Below are 21,655 nucleotides of genomic sequence, written 5' to 3'. Positions count from 1 at the left end.
TTAGAATGAAAACCTTGGAGGACACAAGAGAGGGTGTTCATAGAGGCAACAAGACAACCGGGTAGAAGTTTTTACGGGGATGAGAGAAATAAGGTATAGCTTGAGGTTTATGAGGTTGGAGAGGATTTTTAAAGGGAGCTAAGCAGGCAGATGGTATGATGTAAGAATGATATTCTTCTGAGATTAACCATAGACAAAAACTGGCTGCTTATTTTGCAGGCATGGCTGTGTAAGGGCATATTTAGCCAGAGTGGCTCCACTTTGGTTGAACAGCCATTTTGTTGTTTATGCAGTAAAACTTAAACTGACCCTGCCCCCGCCCCCTCCCCCCCCATGGGAACTTACTTAAAAGCAAGTCCAGGAAACCAGTAAAATATGGTTGACCAGTTCCTGCTAACAGAGCCCAAATACAAGGGTGGGTCAGATCAGGTGGCAATAACAGAGCCCGAATTTAGGGATGAGTCGGTCAAGTGGAGACATCCAATCAGTGGAGTATGCATATTGTCTCCCTAGCTACCAAGGAGTGTGGGCCCTGCCTTTTGGGCAACTTTTGGGCGCCAATTCTGACTAAGGAGATAGACTAGTTCAAATAGCTACTATGGGGTGAACTGTAATTCAATTGGCCACCCATGTGTGACCTACCATGACTGTGCAGCTTTCTCTGTGTGTTGCAATCTCATTGGCCACCTGTGTGTGGCCATGCTCAACCACATGGCCTTTGCTTTATAAAAGTTAGTCTGTGAGGCTGGGGGTGGCCGCCCTCTCTGTAAGAGGTGGCCCTGAACGGTTGGTTTGATTCTCAATGCTCGGCGCGAAATAAAGCTTTGCTTGACTTCCGCTTTGTATCAGTCTCGCTCCTTTGATTACGGACCTAACAGCTGTAGGTCAAGTTTCCATAATGAGGAAAGTGATTATCCATTACATGTTAGATTACGGCTGTGAGGATGATTTGGGTTTGATCAAGCTAGTGTAGAAAGGACCACACTTTTAAGAACTTGAGAGTCTTCCCAAAGGAATCCTATTCAAACATTTATTTAGTTTGCTATGCCATGAACATTGTATCTAAAATTAAAATATGGCTGTGAAACTAAATTTTGTCCTTTTAGGTAATACACATTCTAAAATCCTAAAGTAATAAGTATTTTTAGAATTATTTCTTGTCCAAGACTCCTAATTATGCTTTATACAGCTCCAACATACCTATATCTTTATACTAGTATAGTCTAGAATCATCTATTATAGGCTAGAGTAGTAAAGGAAATGCCAGAATCAATTTTACTTATAAATAAAAAAGTTTGACTCCTAGAATTCTCTGTTTAACAAGATGGCTGTGCAATGAAGTGATCTTTCTTTTTTTTTTAGCCAGTGCTATTGTCTTTTGATGACTTCCACATCAAATCTGATTTATTACTTCACCTGGGCAAACACTAGTACCGGAATGGCAGGCAAGCTAAAATGATCTCTATCAGAAATACAAGCTGGGAACTCTTTTTTTTAGAGAGACATCTTGGGTTCTTCTGTCCAGGAGTTGTTCTTCTCTAATTCTGACCAAGGAAAACCTACTGTGCATTGTACTTTGGCTCTTTGAACTGTATAATAATAGATTCTAACCCGAACAAGTTCATGCATATGAAATAAACTTAATGGCTGGGCTAGTTTACCACTTAGCCTTTTCTCACTATCTTCTTTTTTTCCCATCCCCTTTTTATTGGATGCTCCAACCTCATTACTATTTCAGGAAAAAACTGGGTCTTGTCCATCATTTTTGTTGTCGCTTTCTTTTTCCTGGCAGACAGAGCTTAAAGTTTCAATAGAGGAAGTGGGGAGGGATACAACACGTTCAGAGTTTATGAAAGACCTTATTTACCATCAAAGTGAAGGTTTCCAGATATGAGGGCCCTGTTTTCTTATGCTCTCAAGTCTTTGATAAGGAATTAAGAACTCCTGCCAGGGCTACAGAAGACACTGAGAGGCGCCTGGCAGAGGGCTCTACATGGTGTTCTGAAGCTGTTTATTAATTACAAATGGTATTGAGGAATAATACACCGAGGAACAGAAGAATGGGGAGAAACTGTTACTATCATAATAATTTCTATGGGCACTTTTGAGAGACAATTGGATGTGCACACTTGAATATTTTTCTGTTAACGTCCTTGCACTTTTTTATTTTTTCAAAGCATGCCTTGCAGCTTCCTTTTAACAGAATTACTTATATTTATAACACTCTCCTACTCAATTATAATTTCTTAGAATGGTGGCTCTCAAATATTAGCAGGGCTAAGAATAATATGAAAACCCGTCAAAAGAGTTTAGGGCTTGCATCTCTGAGATTCTCCTTCAATACATCTAGGATGAGGCCCAGAAATGTTTAACAAGACCTTCGTGTAATGGTCTGTGAAATACCTTCAGAAATATTTGCCTAGAGATCAAGTCTCTGTGGTCCTCAGGCCATAGGTCCATGCAATGCACGTAGAGTTACTCAATACACACGTTTGTAGATTCAAGGCAAATGGTTTGGGTAGGTAAAACCCCACTGGAGATTCAAGCTCAATATATTACTCTCAGAGATAAGGCTGAAGCTCTAGTGGGTTGTATATAAACTAATTATTTTTGATAGAAGGATAATGGCATAAACAGCTCTCAAACTTGGGGGGGGGCAATTGGTTAGAAATATATATAGATATGTATATATTTATCTATAAGAGTGCCTGAATGGAAAGCGTGATTTATTTACTCACTTTTTACATTGGAGAAGGGTGGATGTAAGGAGGAAATGCATTCATTCCTTGTGGTACATTGCGTAAAGGCTAAACCATGTTTGATTTTCCCATTCATTGCTGGATGTGTGTTTCCTTTGTCCTCCCTTGTTTCTTTTGTTTATTGTTTACTAGGGGTTATGAGATCTGCTCTTTAATGCCCCTCCTCCTTTGTTCTTCTGCCACAAGGTGTGACGCCATTTGCTTATTTGTCCTTTGCTCAGAGCTACCTGTAGATAGGCATGCACAAAACAAAGGAAAATCATATCTTGTCCATCAGCTCCTCACACATTCAAAAGCTGTGCCCTTAATAAAAGAAGAATATTTCACTCCCTCTTTGCTCTTTGAGGGATGTAGGGATTCATCATGCTCTGAAAAGATATCTCTGATAATTATTTTAATGTAAGTAATGTGGAAAATATCTTTTATTTTTAGAGTTTTGCTAATGCTTTCAACTATTGGAAAAAATTAACATGCTACTTTCTTTCATCAAAACCATTCACTCTTCAGTATATTTAAATGTCATTAGTGTGGAGTGCTTCAAGTTCTAAGTAGGAATAAAATGACACTGAAAAATCAATGTGGATAATATAAAGACAAAAATATATATGGATTATTCTGCTTGGAATTGTAAATGTTCAGTGCTCATTAGCTTCTGATTCTGTTTCCAAGTGAGAAAAGGCAATAAATATACACATTACAATCAGGCCATGCTCTGTGTTTCTCTCCTTTTTCAAATCCTAAGAATATATCTGTATCTCTATACCTTTACGTGTATCTACATATCTTTTGATAACCACTCAATAACAGCTTTAGACAAAGCTGCTCATTTAGTGACACTGTGTTAAATCATAGCACCTCTTAGAAACAAAATTGGCACGAGTATTTTTGCCTGTGATTAAATTCACATACCATCTTGCTATTGAAAAAAAGTCATAGGCATGCAAAGCACCCCTCCAAAACAGCACAGTGCAAAGGGGGATGCTTATTCTATCTGGAGTCTGTTTGTTTGGGCCAGGGCTGTCATTTTCCCATAGTGTCTTCATTTATTATGCTAACTGACTTTCCAAGGGCAGGCAGGAGGGTATCTGCTCTGTGAATTATTCTCGGTTGGGGGGCTTTTAAAAGCAAACCTATTTTGTGCCCAAACAAAACCAAAAATCAATGTGTTTCTTTTCAAAGATGGGAGGGTTAATACCATGGTTGTTTTGTTCCCATCCAGTTATGTAACCTTGGGAACTTGTTTCTTTGCTTTCAGGATTTGTACAAAACACATTAAAGCTAAACAATAGGCGGGAGTCATAGAAGCAACCCTGGAGCTGTGTCTTGGAGTTCCTCCTCTGGGTTTGGGAATCTCCAATTAGTTTTATCTCAAGTGCTGACTCTGTGTGTGTGTGTGTGTGTGTGTGTGTGTGTGTGTGTGTGTGTGTGTTTAGTTAGCTCCAATTAGTTTTATCTCAAGTGCTGACTCCGTGTGTGTGTGTGTGTGTGTGTGTGTGCTTAGTTAGCTCCAATTAGTTTTATCTCAAGTGCTGACTCCGTGTGTGTGTGTGTGTGTGTGTGCTTAGTTAGCTCCAATTAGTTTTATCTCAAGTGCTGACTCCGTGTGTGTGTGTGTGTGTGTGTGTGTGTGTGTGCTTAGTTAGCTCCAATTAGTTTTATCTCAAGTGCTGACTCCGTGTGTGTGTGTGTGTGTGTGTGTGTGTGTGTGTGCTTAGTTAGCTGGCATGCAACACACTTCCCCAGGGTTGTTTCCTTTTTCCTGAGATTTGGCGAAGGGTAAAGTGTCGGAGTCACATGGATACAAAGCATTTGATGAATGTCCAAGTCACCGCTGTGGCTGTCGGAGCTGCCTCTCCTCCAGCCCCGGCCGCGTGAGGCCAGAGCCATGGGGCTCAGCCTACAGGTCCCGGGCAGGAGCCCTCTCCTTGTCTGCTCAGAGCCTCGCGCCTCCCGCGCCGGAGTTCCAGCTAGCGCACTCTATTCTCCCAACACCCCAGCCTCTCCCCAGCATGTAAAGTCGCCCATACCTCCTCGGACTTCTCAGAGGCAGCAACTTTCCCCTCTGGCCGGCGCGGGGCGGGGCACCAGTCGGCACCGGCATAGCGCGCAGGACTGCAGCCTTGCGTCCCGCCGCCCACCTCGTGACCGACGAGAGCCGCGGGGATGCCAGCGCCGAGAGCGCCCAAGACCTGGAGAAACAGCTTCGCCTGCGCCTGTTGCATGCTCAGCGAGCTCCAGAAGACCGAGCGGGACTATGTGGGCACGCTGGAGTTCCTGGTGTTGGTGAGTGTGTCCCCGCGCGGCAAGGCAGGGGGTGGCGGGCGGCGCGGGGCGCGGATCCCGGAGAGGCCGCTGGAAGCGCGCGCGGCATTGTCTACTGGGGACGGGGTACCGCTCCCAGCGTCGCGGGACCATGAACCCGCGCACGGACACTATGCTCGCCCGCACGTGGACCCCGGGCGGGGCTGTTTCACGCCTGGACACGCAATGAGTTTGCCAGGGCCTTGGAGATAGGCGGGCTTGAAAAGTTAGCTCCAATGGGAGAAGGCTCTTGTCCCCGGAATCCCTGCTTACCCCATCTTTCCTCACTCTTTACCCCGTCCCCGGCTGCCTTATGTAATTTTTTTACCCTCTTCTCTTCCTCCCCTGGGATTTTAAGACTTTGGCTTGGTGATTAAAGTCAGTTTACCACATTCAGGCACATTTAGTTAAAAGAAAAAAAAATCCTTGATTGCTTTAGAGCTTGAGTTCATTATTCAGATTAGATGGCAGCGAAGTCCCTTGGTTATAATAATCTTTGAAACATAGGATTCTGGCGGGGGCTAGAGAACTAGCAGCGGGGTTATGATCTCTAGCGGCTGTTGGCTATTAAAGCCACCTGTGGTGCTTACCCTGTTCTAGCTCTGCAGTCTCCTACTCCCATCCTCCATCCCGGGTTTAAATTTATTCCCCGCTCAGCTTCTGGATTCTCTGTTCACACTGAGCCCAGGAGAGTAGTATAATAAAACTAGTGTCAAAAAACTTCAAGATTTCATAGAAAGAACTGGCAGGAACTTTGTTTCAAAGTTTCAGCTTGACGTATTGGAAGGCTGCTCTGGAAACGTTTCATTCATTTTAGAGCCAGAAGGGGCAAAACTGAGTGAAAGAAACTTCTGAGACATCACTCAGAAATTGAATTTTTTCTATTCATTGTTGCAAAGACAAAAGAGCATTGGCTCCTTTCCACGCAGATGCCTGGGAGAGCATAGGACTGAGGAGCTCTTAGCCTTTGCAATCTAACTCACATCTTCAAACCTTCTGCTCCTTCCACCTCCGTGTTGCGTGCCCTCGTGGTCCAAAGGGAAATGTTTCAAAGGCCAAAACTTTCCGCTCAGTGTTCTGTAAGATGTAAACTTTCTGCTTATAATTATGGTAGAGGAATTCACTTCTTTGCTATGTCAAGAAGGAGAGAACAATGTTTCAACACAGGTTGACTTCTGGTTGACTTCTCAAATTAAAATCAGTATACCTGAGCCCCTGGGGCCACATTCTTTGGAAATATTTAGATATTTGAGAATATATGGGTAATTGGTGATAAATTGGATTGTTGTACACTTCCATGCAGCAATGTTCTAAAAAGCATGTTTTTAAGATTTGACTTTTTTACAAAGTTATTACAATTTTATTGTAAATATTGTAAATATTGTAAATATTGTAAATATTATTGACTATATTCCCTATGTTGTATGTTTCTATGACATTTTATAATCAGAAGTGTGTACTTCTTAATCCTCTTCATCTATTTCACTTATCCTCCCACCCCTCTCCCTGCTGGCAACTGCTTGTTTGTTCTCTGTATTTATGAATCTGTTTTTCTTTGTTGTTGTTTGCTTGTTTTGTTTTTTAGATTCCACTGTAAATTAAATTATATGGTGTCTTTCTGTCTGACTTACTTCACTTGGCATAATACTATCTGTGTTGTCACAAATGACCAGATTTAATGCTTTTTAATGGCTGAGTAATATTCCATTGTGAATTTCATATTCTATTCCATACCACATCTTCTAGATCAATTCATCTATAGATGGATGCATAAGTTGCTTACATACTGTAAATAATGTTGCAACAAACATAGGTGTACATATATCTTTTTGAGTTGGTGTTTTCATTTTCCTCAGGCAAATGCCCAGAACTGGAGTTACGAATCATATGATACTTCTATTTTTAATTACTTGAGGAACTTCCATACTGTTTTCCAAAAGGGCCCCACAAATTTACATTACCACCAACAGTGCATGAGGGTTTCCTTTCCTCCATGTCTTTACCAACACTTGTTATTTCTTGTTTTTTTGATACTAGCCATTCTGACTGATGTGAGGTGGAGATTTGACTTTTAATAGCTTCAGATTTGCCTTTCATGAAACTTCATTGGTGACAAAGTTCTTTGACTTTTGAAAAATCTGAGCCACTTCTTAAACTGTATTAGTTACTTCTTTCTAGAGGTATATGAAAAAAGTACTGTGCAGAGTCCTGAATTGTAGAAATAGAGATCTAACCTAATCTACATCAAAAACTAATTTGTTGATCTTTATTTAATATATGCGTTTTTCCTCTAACCTTAGCACTTGATTATTAAAATTGAAAACTTATTGCTAGATAGAGTTGGGTAAGAAATTGTGGGAGGGGATACATGGGTGGCTCAGTTTGGTTAAGCATCTGTCTTTGGCTCTGGTCATGATCCCAGGGTTCTGGGATGAAGCCCCACATTGGAGTCTTTGCTCAGCAGGGAGCCTGCTTCTCTCTCTGCCTGCTGCTTCCCCTGCTTATGATCTCTCTCTGACAAATAAATAAATAAAATCTTAAAAAAAAGGAAAAAAAAGAAATTGTGGGAGGTATAAAGTAAATTAATTATATGTACCTATTTACAAGTAGTTCATTTAATGATTTCATTCTTCTTATTTCATTCAGAAATTATGGACTCTTCCACTTTTATTTTTCTTTGTCCATTATTTTGTGCACGTACATCCAGTACTTATGCACAAACATGTTCACACACACACACAAACACACTAATTGGCCTGTCATCCTAAACAAAAGTTTACCCTGACTTATTTTTAATCATAATCATTGAAAGCCTCAGATCTACTTGTAGTACACTTTTAGATTTTCTTTTCTGAGTATTTATTTTTTCATTATTATTTATAGTAACACTGAATATGCATGTATTATTACTTGTTCACCTTCTGTTGATGTAGTCAATCTAGTTCTAACTTTAACGTAAGCTAATAATATACCAAGCTTTAAAAATATTCAAACTCTTTGGCCTGGCGATTCTTTTTCTAGGAGTCCATCTTGAAGGACTGATCAGAAATGTAGACAAACCATAAAAGTGATTTTTAAAAAAAGTTAGCACTAGTATTAAATAAGGGATACATTTGTTGTAAAAAATCTGGTAGTGCATTTCTAAGTCAAATGTAAATATTTGTTAGATTAGTCATTGTTTTAGATTTCTGTCCTTGTTTCAGCCATTAACATGCAGGAAGGGTAACTCTTATTTTTATTATGAAGAGATAGAAAATGTATTTTTAGTTTTATCGAGAACACATTTTTGACTTACAAGCCCATAAATAATCAAACAAAATGGTATTTTTTCTCTTGATGAAATGATCATATGACCTGAAGGGGAAAACTTTTCATACTAAGATCTTTTATACTTCTTTTTCTTTTAAAGATTTTTAAAAATTTTATTTGAGAGAGAAAGAAAAAGAGCATGTGATCATGAACCAGGGGAGAGGTAGAGGGAGAAGGAAAAGGAGAAGCAGAGTCCCTGCTAAGGGGAGCCTGACTGGGGTTCTATTCTAGGACTCTGGGATTAAGACCTGAGCATTTAAGTCAGATGCTTAACTGACAGAGTCACCCAGGTACCCCTAAGATCTTTTATACTTCTAATTCCTTTCTGTTCTCATTTCCAACCCTTTCATTTTTTAAAGCGAGAACAACTTTCCCACCCCACAGATAGCTGGTATATAGAGTGATTCTCGCTTCCCATGGGATCTCTGGCTTCTTTTGTTTCTTACTAGCCCTTCTATCCTTTTGTATTCCCACTGGGCTTTCAGGGCTCCATTCCTTGAGGAAACTTCATAATCCTGTCCTCTCTGCTGTCCCCCCTACCCCATGCCAGGCTACAGTGCTCACTGCTTTGTAGTTTCTTCTTCCCTGCACCAAAGGAGACTTATACATGTATGTGTTTACTTTGGTCTCATTCTATTAGAATGTAAGCTTCTTGAGGACAGGCCCATATTTTACTTGTGTGTTTTTCCACAGAATTTTGTGCAGTGCTTGTGAAATCATAGGCCATACCAAGATCAGGATGTCTTCCCAGACCCATCTGAGTGAACAGAAGAAGGGCAGAGCAGGACCAGCTTCATGGGTGTGCATGCTGTGCGCTTTGCTCTGGGCTTCGTACTCAGAAGGACCTGGAACTTGGTTTAGAACTCTGCTAACACTGTCTTGAAATTTGTGCTAGTTTTATCTTTGAACTTGTGTTTTACAAGTGAAGTCCACTGGGATAGTAGAGTGTGAGTAGAGCTAATATATGAAAGAAAGAGAAAAGCTTTATATTTTAATACCTCTTTTTTTTAAAGACTTTATTTGACAGAGAGAGAGAATGAGAGAGGGAACACAAGCACGGGGAGAGGGAGAGGGAGAAGCAGGCTTCCTGCTGAGCAGGGAGCCCAATGCAGGGCTCAATCCCCTGACCCTGGGATCATGACCTGAGCTGAAGGCAGAGGCTTAACCAACTGAGCCACCCAGGTGCCCCTATTTCAGTATCTTTAATAACACATTTCCCCCTGCTTTTTGAGCAAAAGGCCTCACATTTTTATTTTGCACTGGGCCTGGAAAATCTTGTCGACACATTTCACTCTGGCATTGTGGCCGGTTGGCTATGACCATTTTTGTCTAAAATGGGACACTTCTGAGGGTGAAAGGGAGTGTTATTAATAATTACACTGGGAAACAGATGTAACCCTGGAGTGTTCCTGGTAAATCAGAATGTGCTGTTCTTCCACATTGCGGGCACATGAGTTACATGTCTTGTCATAAACAAAAGATTTTGAAGTTTGTTACCTGTCTAGGCGCTGACCTCAGATAGCCCAGAATCTGAGTCCTGTCTCTAATTTACTAGTTAACTTTGGACACATTCCTAAACCTTTCAAGCCCCATTTTCTTCATCTGTAAAATGGGGAACCAATAGCATTTCTCAAGGTTGCTGTAAGGATGAGATGATGGATGCTTTGGGCTCTGCCCAGTCCCTGACTTACAGGAGTGCCCTATATATGGTTACTGTTATTTCTTCTGATGCTACAGTTGCTACACAGAGGTACCCATACTGGTCAGCCTTAGTGTCTAATTTTTGCATGGGTGATATTCCTCTTTACACTTTCTGTCTCTGAGTCTCTTCTTTACTTCTTCCCCCAGTGTTTCCCCTTCTTTTCATGCAGTCCTTCTTCCCATGATATTCTTATTTTTTAAAAGATTTTATTTATTTACTTGTCAGAGAGAGAGAGCGAGTGAGCGCACACACAAGCAGGGGGAGTGGTAGGCAGAGGGAGAAGCAGACTCCCTGCCGAGCAGGGAGCCCAGTGTGGGACTTGAACCCTGGAATCATGACCTGAGCCAAAGGCAGACACTTAACCAACTGAGCCACCCAGGTGTGCCCCATGATATTCTTATACATACTCTGTTGACTTAAGACTGCAAGAACACTTTGCAGTCTATAAAACAACAACCATAATTAGTATGCCATTTTACAGTTTATAGTAAATAATTGCATATTTATTATCTGATTTGGGTTGATATATATGCCTCTTACTCTTTCAAATGGTGCTCCGTAGAGTTCCAGGGTTCTGTGGTTTGGCTTCAGGGTTCTGTGGTTTGGCCCTCATAGAGGGTGAGCAGGAACTGAGTTGGATGGTTTCAGGCTTTCCACTCAACCTCTCCTAGCACAGCCCCATCTTCTTCTGATTTGTGCCTTTGCTAAAGCAGTTAGAAAAGCCTCTTACCTAGATAGTAAACTCCAAGAGAACAGGAGTGGTGCATTTTTCTCTTAGGTACAGTTTTCTTGGCCTAAATATAGTGGTGTGTAAATAGGTACACAGGGAAACAAACAAATCAAACAAAAGCAAACACACAGTTTGAATGAGTCCAAAAACAACTTCCTTCAGTCACGATCTAACTTTTTCCAGGCAAGGATAAACGAATTTAACACATTACCTTTAGGTTTGTGCTATCCCGGCTGAATTATGTGATCGTCAAATTCATATGCTGCCATCCTAACCCTCAGTATACAAATAATTACAATGCCATGTGGGCGAGGCAATGATAGAGTAATAAGCAAAGTTGCATGGAGGCATTAAGGGGCCCCTTCAGTCCGGGGTCAAGGGAAGTTTTGGGAAAGAGGTGACGGATAGCTTCTGAGGGATGAGGAGAATATGCCAGACTGGGAAGACAGCTAACTATCCATCCGGAAAGAGCAGCGTGTTCCGTGTGACCTTCATATGACATTTTGGGGCTGCTGGCATGACGGTGCATAGGCGATGCTGACAACTCTTTGTTGACGGAGACTGATAAGTTCTACATGCTTTTTGGATACTTTTGGGTATTGGTAGGAGGTGAAGTAAGTTCAGTCCAGTTTGAGAAGGATTGTGTGTTTAAGAATTCTTTCTCCCTTTCTTTCTTTCTCTCTATTTTTATTATTTATTTGAGAGAGAGAATGAGAGAGGAAGAGAGAGAGAGAGTATGAGGAGGGGAGAAGCAGACTCCCTGTTGAGCAGGAAGCCCGATGCTGGACTCGATCCTGGGACTCCATGATCATGACCTGAGCTGAAGACAGTCTCTTAACAAGCTGAGCCACCCAGATGCCCCAAGAATTCTTTTTTTATTTTTATTTTTTAAGATTTTATTAATCTATGTAAAAGAGAGAGTGGGGGAGAGAACATGAGCAGGGGGAGGGACAGAGGGAGAAACAGACTCTCCACTGAGCATGACCTGAGCCAAAGGCAGACACAACTGAGTCACCCAGGCACCCCTAATTGAAGAATCCTGACTTTAACTAAAAGTAGTAGGAAATCAATTGTGAGGGGACACCTACTGTCCTGTTAGTAGTAAACAAATTTGAGAGCTCCAAAGTTGGCACCGGAAAGGGATGTCTTGTGGGATAAAGTTACTAGGCCAAGATTTCCTGAATCACCGTCTCTGAATTTCACCTTGGGATTCCTTCTCTCTGTTCCCTATGTCTACGACCTCTCTGGTCCTCAGCAATCCACTTAAGCATACAGCGAAGACCTTTCCTTGCTTCTCTTAATCTGGGACATGTTATAATCTTCAAAACATTATTCTTGAGTAGGGAAGAACAGAGGCCAGTAATCCTAGAAACAACGTGAAACACAAACATAGTCCAACTTGTATAATAGAGATTCCTTCTCCTAACCAAGTGGCCTTTCAGGGCCGGAGACTCGGACCTATTTTTATCTTAAGCCCCAATGTAGTTCCTAACTGACCCCCTGGCTGGGCACACTCCTGGGCTGACTTGGGGGAGTGCTTTGTTTTCTAAACATTAACTTGAACATGTATGTATGAGGATGGCCTCAGGACACTGCCCTTAGGATGTCTTGAGTCTCGTAGTGAATACACCTTAGTTCATTCATAATTCAGATATTTGGAATATTAATCATTATGGCCAGAGCCTACTCCCTATACAGAGGAATGTATTTTTAGTCTTATGGTTTCATCTGCATAGTTGTACCTTATTATAATGCCATTAATATAAGAATAGTATCTACTGAGATTAGCTTTGTTTCTCAGCAAGAGAATTCTGTCAGTAGGATTGAGGAATGAAGACTGGAGTCTGGTTCCCATTGGGAGCTTCTGCCATTGCATTGGTCCAGGTAAGAAATGTGGAATGTCTGATTTAAGACAGAATCAATGAAGAAGATAAACAAACCAAAACAGAATAAAACCCAAAACAAACCACAAACAGGAAAACAAGCACCCACCAACTAGGAGACATCCTTGGTTGGAACTTTTGGTAGGTGTGTTCATTCAGAAGTGGAGGTTTCTGTAGAAGGGAGAACATTGTGTGGAACTTAAGCCTGTAGTTTGAAAACAAGATGAATACAAGGGACAGAAGAGCATTGGGAGGAGGAAAAAGGTGAATTTGGTTTTGGACTCGCTGGGCTGCAAATTCTGCTGTTTTTGAAGATATGAATATGAAAGTTAAGAAAGAATTTGGGGGGCGCCTGGGTGGCTCAGTGGTTTAAGTGTCTGCCTTCGGCTCAAGTCATGATCCCAGGGTCCTGGGATAGAGCCCCATGTCGGGCTCTCTGCCCAGCAGGGAGCCTGCTTCCTTTCCTCTCTCTCTGCCTGCCTCTCTGCATACTTGTGATCTCTGTCTGTCAAATAAATAAATAAAATCTTTAAAAAAAAAGAAAAAAAGAGAAAGAAATTGGGGCAAAAATTAGAGTTCTAGAAATTAACTTATCATATTTTTTTGAAGTCATCAGGTGGATGAGATGCCCTAAGGGGATGAACTTGAGGAAAAAAGTCATATAGACACAGGGTAGGTTGTTGGAAAGCCAGCATTTGAAGGATGGAGGAAGAAGTAGATTGCATTGGTGACCCAGACTGAGCCATCAAAGGTTGAAACAAAGAACCAGGGAAGAGTGATCTCTTGAAATCCAAGGAAGGACCTAGTAGTACCCAGGAGAAAGTCTTCCTTAGAACTTTTGAGAAGTAGGTGGTGGGAAGACTGAAAAGGCCCCTGGATTTGGCAATTAAATGCCTATCATTGGGCTTTAGTTCAGGAGTGTGTGAGCAGAAGACTGACAGACAATGAGCTGAGACCCCAGTGGAAGCTGAGGGATGAAGACCAGTGGAAAAACTATACTGAGACTTTGTCAGTAAATGCAAGGGGAGAAGTAGGTTAGTAACAGAAGCAGGTGATTTTGTCGAGGGATATTTGAGGAACTGCCATGTCACTAGGAGATAAAGAAGATCCTTGGCAAGATTCACTGCCACGAAACACCCACAACAACACATCGTTGCATGTGTTGCACTGTAATGCCAAGAGTGGGCCGGCTGTCTTGGATACTTTTAAATTTCTGCTGCTTCTCTAGTGTAGCATGTGAGGAACTGCTGGGATGGCCTTTGTGCCTCCTTTTGCACACTCACCAGCATCCTGCTGGGACAGTAGGGTGCGGTGCATGGTACAGAGCATGGGTTTAGGGAATCTGATGACCTGGGTTAAAGTTCTGGCACTGAAACTTACAAACTGTGTGTAACTTTGGGCAAATTACGTAGCCTCTTTATGCTTGGTTTCATATTTGGAAAATACATTTAATAATATCTCACAGGCTGGCCTCAAGTTCAAATCAGCTTCTGTAGGTATAGTGCTGATAGGTAGTAAGGGTTTCCTCTTTTTCCTTTCTCTTCCTGCCTCACAGACAGAGTCTGGTGGTTGTTGAGGCTACCTAGCCTGCTTCTGGGCCCTTTCTCTTCCAGCCTGGAAGCATACTGGAGGTTTTAATAGATAAGTTTTAATAGAAAGGTCCTGAGGAGGCTGGAGGGGCCTTCAGGATTGCTGGTGAGGTGTGGTCTTCGAGGAGGAGAGGGAGTGGTAAGGGTGTTGGAGATGCGGGTTGGGAGTGTGTGGAAGGTGCAGAGTAGTTTGCCTCTGGGAGGAACAAAGGAGGCAATGCCTAGAGTTATTTTAGAGGAGAGGGGAGTTGGAGGTTTCTGCCTGGTGACCTTTACTTTTATATGAAATTGAACTATTGTTTTCTTTGTGTTCTGTTTTGTTTGTTTTTGCTGAGAGTAAGGCCTATGAAGACAGTGGTAAAGATTTGAAACATACACTTTCAAGAACAGTAAGGGGAACTGAACTCAGGTATCTGAGGTTGGATGTCTGACTGTCTTTGTGTAATCATTCTTTTATTTATTTATTTATTTTAAAGATTTTATTTATTTGACAGAGAGAGATCACAAGTAGGCAGAGAGGCAGGCAGAGAGAGAGAGATAGAGAGGAAACAGGCTCCCTGCTGAGCAGAGAGCCCAATGTGGGACTCGATCCCAGGACCCTGAGATCATGACCTGAGCCGAAGGCAGCGGCTTAACCCACTGAGCCACTCAGGCACCCTCTTTTATTTATTGTTGCTATGATTTTTAACAATTTTATTTATTTATTTGAAAGTGAGGGGGAGAGAGAGCATGAGCAGTGGGGGGAGAGATAGAGGGAGAGGGAGAAGTAGATTCTTCTGCTAAGCAGGGAGCTCAACGAGGGTAGAGGGGGGAATGACTCAATCCTAGGACCCTAGGATCATGGGATCATGACTGAGCCAGAGCCAAAGGCAGAAGCTGTTTAACTGAATGAACCACCCAAGCACCCCATGCGTATTCTTTTAAAAGTGACTTTCTTAATGCAACATATAAATTTAGAAGTCAAAATAGAGAAGTAGCTTCACCTGATTTCTTATATTATGACTAGGTTCAAATCTTGGAAATAATGACATAATCATTTTTTTAAACCATGACACAAATTGTGTAGAACTTCTGTATTATTACATTTAATGCACACAGCAATTACTATGCACATTCTTTTGAAAAGGAACATTGATTTATCTGACAACATTTTGATAACATTACATTTTTTTCTCAGTACTGTCTTTTAGCATTGTTCTGTTGAGTGTTCTCTTATTATATACCTGGTTTATACTTTAATTCCAAATAAAATTGTTATATTTGAGTTTTGAGTACAATTAGTTTAACCTAAAAATAGTTGTTTCTGTTTACATGAATTCTTTAAAATTATTATCTATAATATTTACTTTTCATAATAGATGAATTTTTATTCTCAATGTATTGTAATTGCATTAGCTATATTAAAATCAAGATTTCTTTGACTTATTATATTATTGCCTCAAACAATAACAAATTCAAAATCACCCCTTAATAAATGTTTCTTTGCTTAAAACTATGGTTGGGCCAATTTTCAAATGGTGTTCAGTATATTCATTCAAATCCTGAGACATCTTATAAAAACTTTTTTCAATTTTTTCCCATTCTCTGAATAATCATTGAATTTTATCCAAGAATTCAATGATTGTAATTTTAAGAAAATTGATATGTTAAGTTGAGGTTATGGTTTTTAAACATCTCTAGTTAGTATAGATAACTTCAGACTTTGATTCCATGTATAAATTTGTAGTATTCTAGCCTTACCATATAGCTAAGCATACTGTACAAAAAAGGACCTGTGTTGTTGGAGAGTAGCTAAGCCAAGGACATTATGTTCTGTCATCAATGTGAAATGAGTATTTTCCATTAAAAGACAACCCTTTCACTTGGAAAGGTTAAATGGTATAATACTTAAGAAATGATGGCATCGGGTTAAATTTAGAATACTGACATAAAAATATTCTCTGGGTTAATAGCAAAAATACAGTAATATAGAATATGAATGAGTAAACATTTTTATTTATTTTAAAACTTTGTTTCTCTGGGAGAGTCCCCTAAGAGTTGATGTCTGTGTTTGACTTTGCTTTGCTACTTTTGTTATTTTAATTATCTATTGAAGTTGTCTTCTTGACAGTAGAAGAGGCTTTATAGATGGTGACACATTTTCAGTGATTGTGCAGGAAATGTGGATGTTTTCCTTTGCTGCCTGGTAATGCTTCACCTTGGCCTCGCTTTCATGCTCCTTTGGTTTCTAGTTTTTTTCTTGTTTGAGACTATTGTCCCAAAGAAACAAATCTTAGGATTCCAGAAATAACATCTCCCATTCCAAAGTTTTTTTTTTTTTTTTTTTTCTGTCAGTAGCACTTGGGGGAGAGCTATGGAAAGACATTTTATCATCTAGATGTTAGTCCCATACTTGCATATTCCAAGATTGCTTTAATAGTTCGTTATTTCCCCAGAACTAAAATTATGGAAGCAAAGGGAATTTTCATTTTCTACACTGTGTATCTGTGTGTTGGATTTTGTGTGACTTTAATATATTTTTATATGTTATGTAGGAATATTTTTGTATTCATATATTTATTCTACTAAAAATTTTTGAATATTTTAAACACTTTATGCCAGGTTTTCTAGTATCTCTTGAATAATGAGATGTCTGGCAGAGATTTCTAATCGCTCCCAATGTCCAATATTCTTTTCTTCCATAGTGATAAAAGTTTTAGCTCAGGCCATGATTATCTAACTTAAGATTGCATGTCTCGGCCTCCCTTGCTGTTAAGTGTGGCCCTATGAATAGGGTCTGGGCAGTGGGTTGTGAGCAGAAGTGGCATGGGTAACTTCCAAGGTGTACCTTGATAATGGAGGAGTATGCACTCTCTCCCTTGTCCCTGGGTGGTGTGAGGATGTGATGGTAGGAAATGAGGCAGCCATTTTCGACAATGATTTCATTGAAATGGAGTCACATGTTGAGGATAACAGAACAACAAAACAGAAAGAACTGGTATCCTGTCAAAAATGGTCCTGTAAAAATAAGTCAGTATTTACTTAACTCTGGCCTAACATCATCTTTTTTGACATTTTTACATTGTGCTTCCAATTTTTCACTGATTTATGCAAATTATTAATGAATTGGCAAACTTTAATCGATTTTTCTGCCTTTGTCTTAACTGAGTAATCCTAACGTTTTAAATTTATTTCTAGCTTTTCTTTAATGAAAGTTCACCAGTGATTTCCCTGGATTACACTAAAACTACACTCTCTTTTGCTCTTGGTAAACTTTCTTTTTTTGTTGTTAGAAAAAGAACAGTATATTTATTTATTTTTTTAAAAGATTTTATTTTTTTATTTGACAGATGGAGATCACAAGTAGGCAGAGAGAGAGGAGGAAGCAGGCTCCCTGCTGAGCAGAGAGCCCGATGCGGGGCTCTATCCCAGGACCTTGATATCATGACCTGAGCCGAAGGCAGGGGCCTAACCCACTGAGCCACCCAGGCGCCCCAAGAACAGTATTATTTTTAACCTATGTTTCTATATTTTTTTTCCCTGAAGGCCAGGTTTTGTGTGTTTGTTGTGTATATTTATAAGAACATTTGTTCAGCTGCTTTGACTGAGGTTAAACAACAGTAGTTTAAACGACAAGGATTGTTTGTGACTATGAAAGCCGAATGTAATCAACATGGCTTTTTGTGTGTGCGTTCTGTCTTGGAGCTCTGCTTATTTAATTTTTCAATTCGATTGCCTAACAGTATTTCAGAGGAGTAAGCAGCTTGGCTCTATCAGGTCACTGAGTATCCCATTCCTTCTATCTTATTGCTCCACCATCCCCTAGGACCCATTAAATCAAAGTCTATAGGAGAGAAAGCCAGGCATCAGTATTTTATATAGTTTCTCCAGGTGGTTCCAATGTGCAGAAGGTTGGAGAACCAATACACGAGGGTCTTCTTGCCCATAGGGGTCGAAGCTGGCTTACAGATCCCTTTCTCATTCCAGCTCTAAGGGGACAGAGGCAAATTCCACACATCACTTTCAATCTCATCCCCTTGGCCAGAACGTCATTACATGGCTGAACCAGCTGCAGGGGAGACTGGAATAGTGCTATCTAGTTGGGTAGCCATGTATACGGCTGAAATTTGGGAAGTTCTGCACTAATATAAAGAAGTAGAAAATAAATATTGAGGAGCAAGGTGTAAAACTTAGGCTCCAGTGAAACATTAGGATTGGTTCTTTTTTTTTTTTTAAGACTTTATTTATTTATTTGACAGAGACACAGGGAGAGGGAACACAAGCAGGAGGGACGGGAGAGGGAGAAGCAGGCTTCCAGCTGAGCAGGGAGCCTGATGTGGGGCTCAATCCTAGGACCCTGGGATCATGACCTGAGCTGAAGGCAGATGCTTAATGACTGAGCCACCCAGGTGCCCCTAGGCTTGGATCTCAGAAAATCATAAAAATTAATTCTTGGGTTCCTTTACTATAAGAATCTGTTCTACTTAACATATAATTTGGATTATTTCCCCCTAAACTAATATATTCTTGTCCACATAGAAATCTATCTAATATTTTATCTATCTCTTCACATGTTTGTAAGAGCAATGTAAAGGGTTTTTTTTTTTTGTTTGTTTTTGTTTGGTTTTCATGCTTTTTATTTTTGTTTTTGTTGTTTTATTTTCCCATTGGTTTTCACTACAGGAAGAATGAAGAGAGGGTTTGGAAATTTTGTAATTTACATGTTTATAATTAAACATGTTTTTTTTTTCCTGAAGTCTCAAACAAATGATAAAACTGTCCCAGGAAAATCTGGAGATCATTTAATATGTCTTTGTTGTATGTCAGGCACTGGATATTCATGTATAACTCACAACTCCTTTCAAGGCTTGTATCATTTTAACAAATACCTAAGTATAGTCTGGTTAGTTCCTCAGTGAGAGAGGGGGGATTCTGAGCCAATCCATTGTGCAGCTATTCCAAGAGGTTCTGCTGGTATTTACTGGCCCAGGCATTTCTAGATTGTGGGAGCACTGTGATTAATCAGGACTCAGAAAACCAAGGCAGATGTTGGGATCAGGGCGCAGAACTTGTTGACTCTGGAAGTACACAGAAGCTAGAAGTCAGGGAGAGACAGTAGTTCATTTCAGGCAAAGGAACAAGAGCAAAGGAGCAACAAGAATCGCCTGGTCAATCCAAGACAGGGGTCAGAGCCAGGCAAGCACTCAGGAGCCAACAATTACCCAGAAGTCAAGAGTTTCCAGGACAGAAATGAGGAAATGCAATGAATCATTTAAAAATAGACAACCTTAGTTCTACTGTTGGATATCTGTTAGTGTGTATCATTGCTAAGGGTGATTTCAGTGTGGATCATTTTGGATCTCCATGTGCTTAATTACTTACTACTTACTCTTGGTTTTATGTGTTGAAAGTGGCTCATGGGTGTCCTCTATATGATTAAATCATATGCTATTTGAAACAGGGATTAAGTACACACACGCACACGCACACACAGACACACATCCTCACTCTTCAAAATGTATGTATTGTTCTGCATTCAGTGGATAGTGTATAATTGGCGTTGGTAGAAAGCATTAATGTAATTAAAACACAGAGAAAGTGAACTATAATTCAAATGATTGTTATTCCTGGAAGTGCTCTATTTGCCAGGACTACTTCTTTTGATGGGATAGACGAGGGAGAGGAACAGGCATTGTGGTAATCCCAGAATGACGTTTGATAAATAAGCCATGGTCTATAGGTGGGGCCATTTTTCTTAGCTTCTAGCAAGGACAGTTAGCACAGCTGTGTAATCTTAGAGTCCAGAAGGGAATCATGCTATGGATAGATGAATATAGCTTTCAAATAAAATATGAGAAGTTGATGTTTCTCATGTATATTTTGAAATAATAATTCTCACATATAAATTGTACCTTCTCTGTATGGTGAAATTTTCTGAGGATAGCAAATATTCTTTGGGCTTTAGGGCTGTTTTTTTTTTAAAAAATTATTTCATATTTAAAATTGACTTAATTATAAGGAATTTAATGAGTTATATTATCAGAAAAAATTTTTTTTATTTGTTTATTTTTAGCGTAACAGTGTTCATTGTTTTTGCACCACACCCAGTGCTCCATGCAGAACGTGCCCTCCCTATTACCCACCACCTGGTTCCTCAACCTCTTACACCCCCCGCCCCTTCAAAACCCTCTGGTTGTTTTTCAGAGTCCATAGTCTCTCATGGTTCATCTCCCCTTCCAGTTTCCCTCAACTCCCTCTCCTCTCCATCTCCCCATGTCCTCCGTGTTCTTTGTTATGCTCCACAAATAAGTGAGACCATATGATACTTGACTCTCTCTGCTTGACTTATTTCGTTCAGCATATCTCTTCCATTCCCGTCCATGTTGCTACAAAAGTTGGGTATTCATCCTTTCTGATGGAGGCATAATACTCCATTGTGTATAGGTACCACATCTTCCTTATCCATTCATCCGTTGAAGGGCATCTTGGTTCTTTCCACAGTTTGGCGACCATGGCCATTGCTGCAATAAACATTGGGGTACAGATGGCTCTTCTTTTCACTACATCTGTATCTTTGGGGTAAATACCCAGCAGTGCAATTGCAGGGTCATAGGGAAGCTCTATTCTTAATTTCTTGAGATTATCAGAAAATTTGAAAGTTTAGTTGATAACTTCAATAGATTCTTAATTTTAAACATTCACATTTCTATAGTTGAGTATTTGGTTCAGATTCAACTTTAATGGCATCAGAAAAATATATGCAAACTTAAATGAGGGGTCCAGGAAGTCAGCCAGGATATTTGAATAAAATCTTAAAAAAGAAAAAGTCTGCTAACTAGACTTAAAGAGAAAATTATAGCTTTACTATATTGTATTATATATTCTTTCTACAAACCATTTCTTTTCCAGCTTGTCAGTATTAAAGTTCCAATTATTCTGTGATATTCTAGAATTTTCTTTTCTAGAATTTAATTTTTGCCAAGTGAAATCTGTAGTAATTTTGTAATAAGTAAAGAGAGAACTAAGCAATCAGTAAAAAAAAAAAAAAAGGAATGGAATTGGAGTGATTTTTAAATTTATTTCAAAACCAACTTACATGTGAAAAACCTTTTAACAGTGCAATTTATGTCTCAGGTCAATTTAAAAAATACCTCTTTTAGGGGCGCCTGGGTGGCTCAGTGGGTTAAAGCCTCTGCCTTCAGCTCAGATCATGATCCCAGGGTCCTGGGATCCAGCCCCGCATCGGGCTCTCTGCTCAGCAGGAAGCCTGCTTCCTTCTCTCTCTGCCTGCCTCTCTGCCTGCTTGTGATCTCTGTCTCTGTCAAAAAATAAATAAATAAATAAATAATCTTTAAAAAAAAACAAAACCTTTTTTATACTAGGCCTTATGATTTAGTCTCTTC

The 21,655-nt window shown here is 40.1% G+C and overlaps 1 long non-coding RNA gene across 1 annotated transcript in view; it reads left to right on the top strand.

Moving 5' to 3' along the window:
* Nucleotides 1-4,927: 4,927 nt before the first annotated feature.
* LOC123936018 overlaps nt 4,928-21,655 on the top strand; it is a 50,911-nt gene continuing 34,183 nt past the window's right edge. The window contains exon 1 of the long non-coding RNA XR_006817057.1: nt 4,928-5,042. This is a non-coding gene — a long non-coding RNA (uncharacterized LOC123936018). The remainder of the gene's footprint in view (nt 5,043-21,655) is intronic.

The sequence above is a fragment of the Meles meles genome, unplaced genomic scaffold, assembly GCF_922984935.1.
Source record: "Meles meles unplaced genomic scaffold, mMelMel3.1 paternal haplotype, whole genome shotgun sequence".
In the NCBI taxonomy this organism is placed as follows: domain Eukaryota; kingdom Metazoa; phylum Chordata; class Mammalia; order Carnivora; family Mustelidae; genus Meles; species Meles meles.
This window is presented reverse-complemented; position numbering and strand designations above follow the sequence as displayed.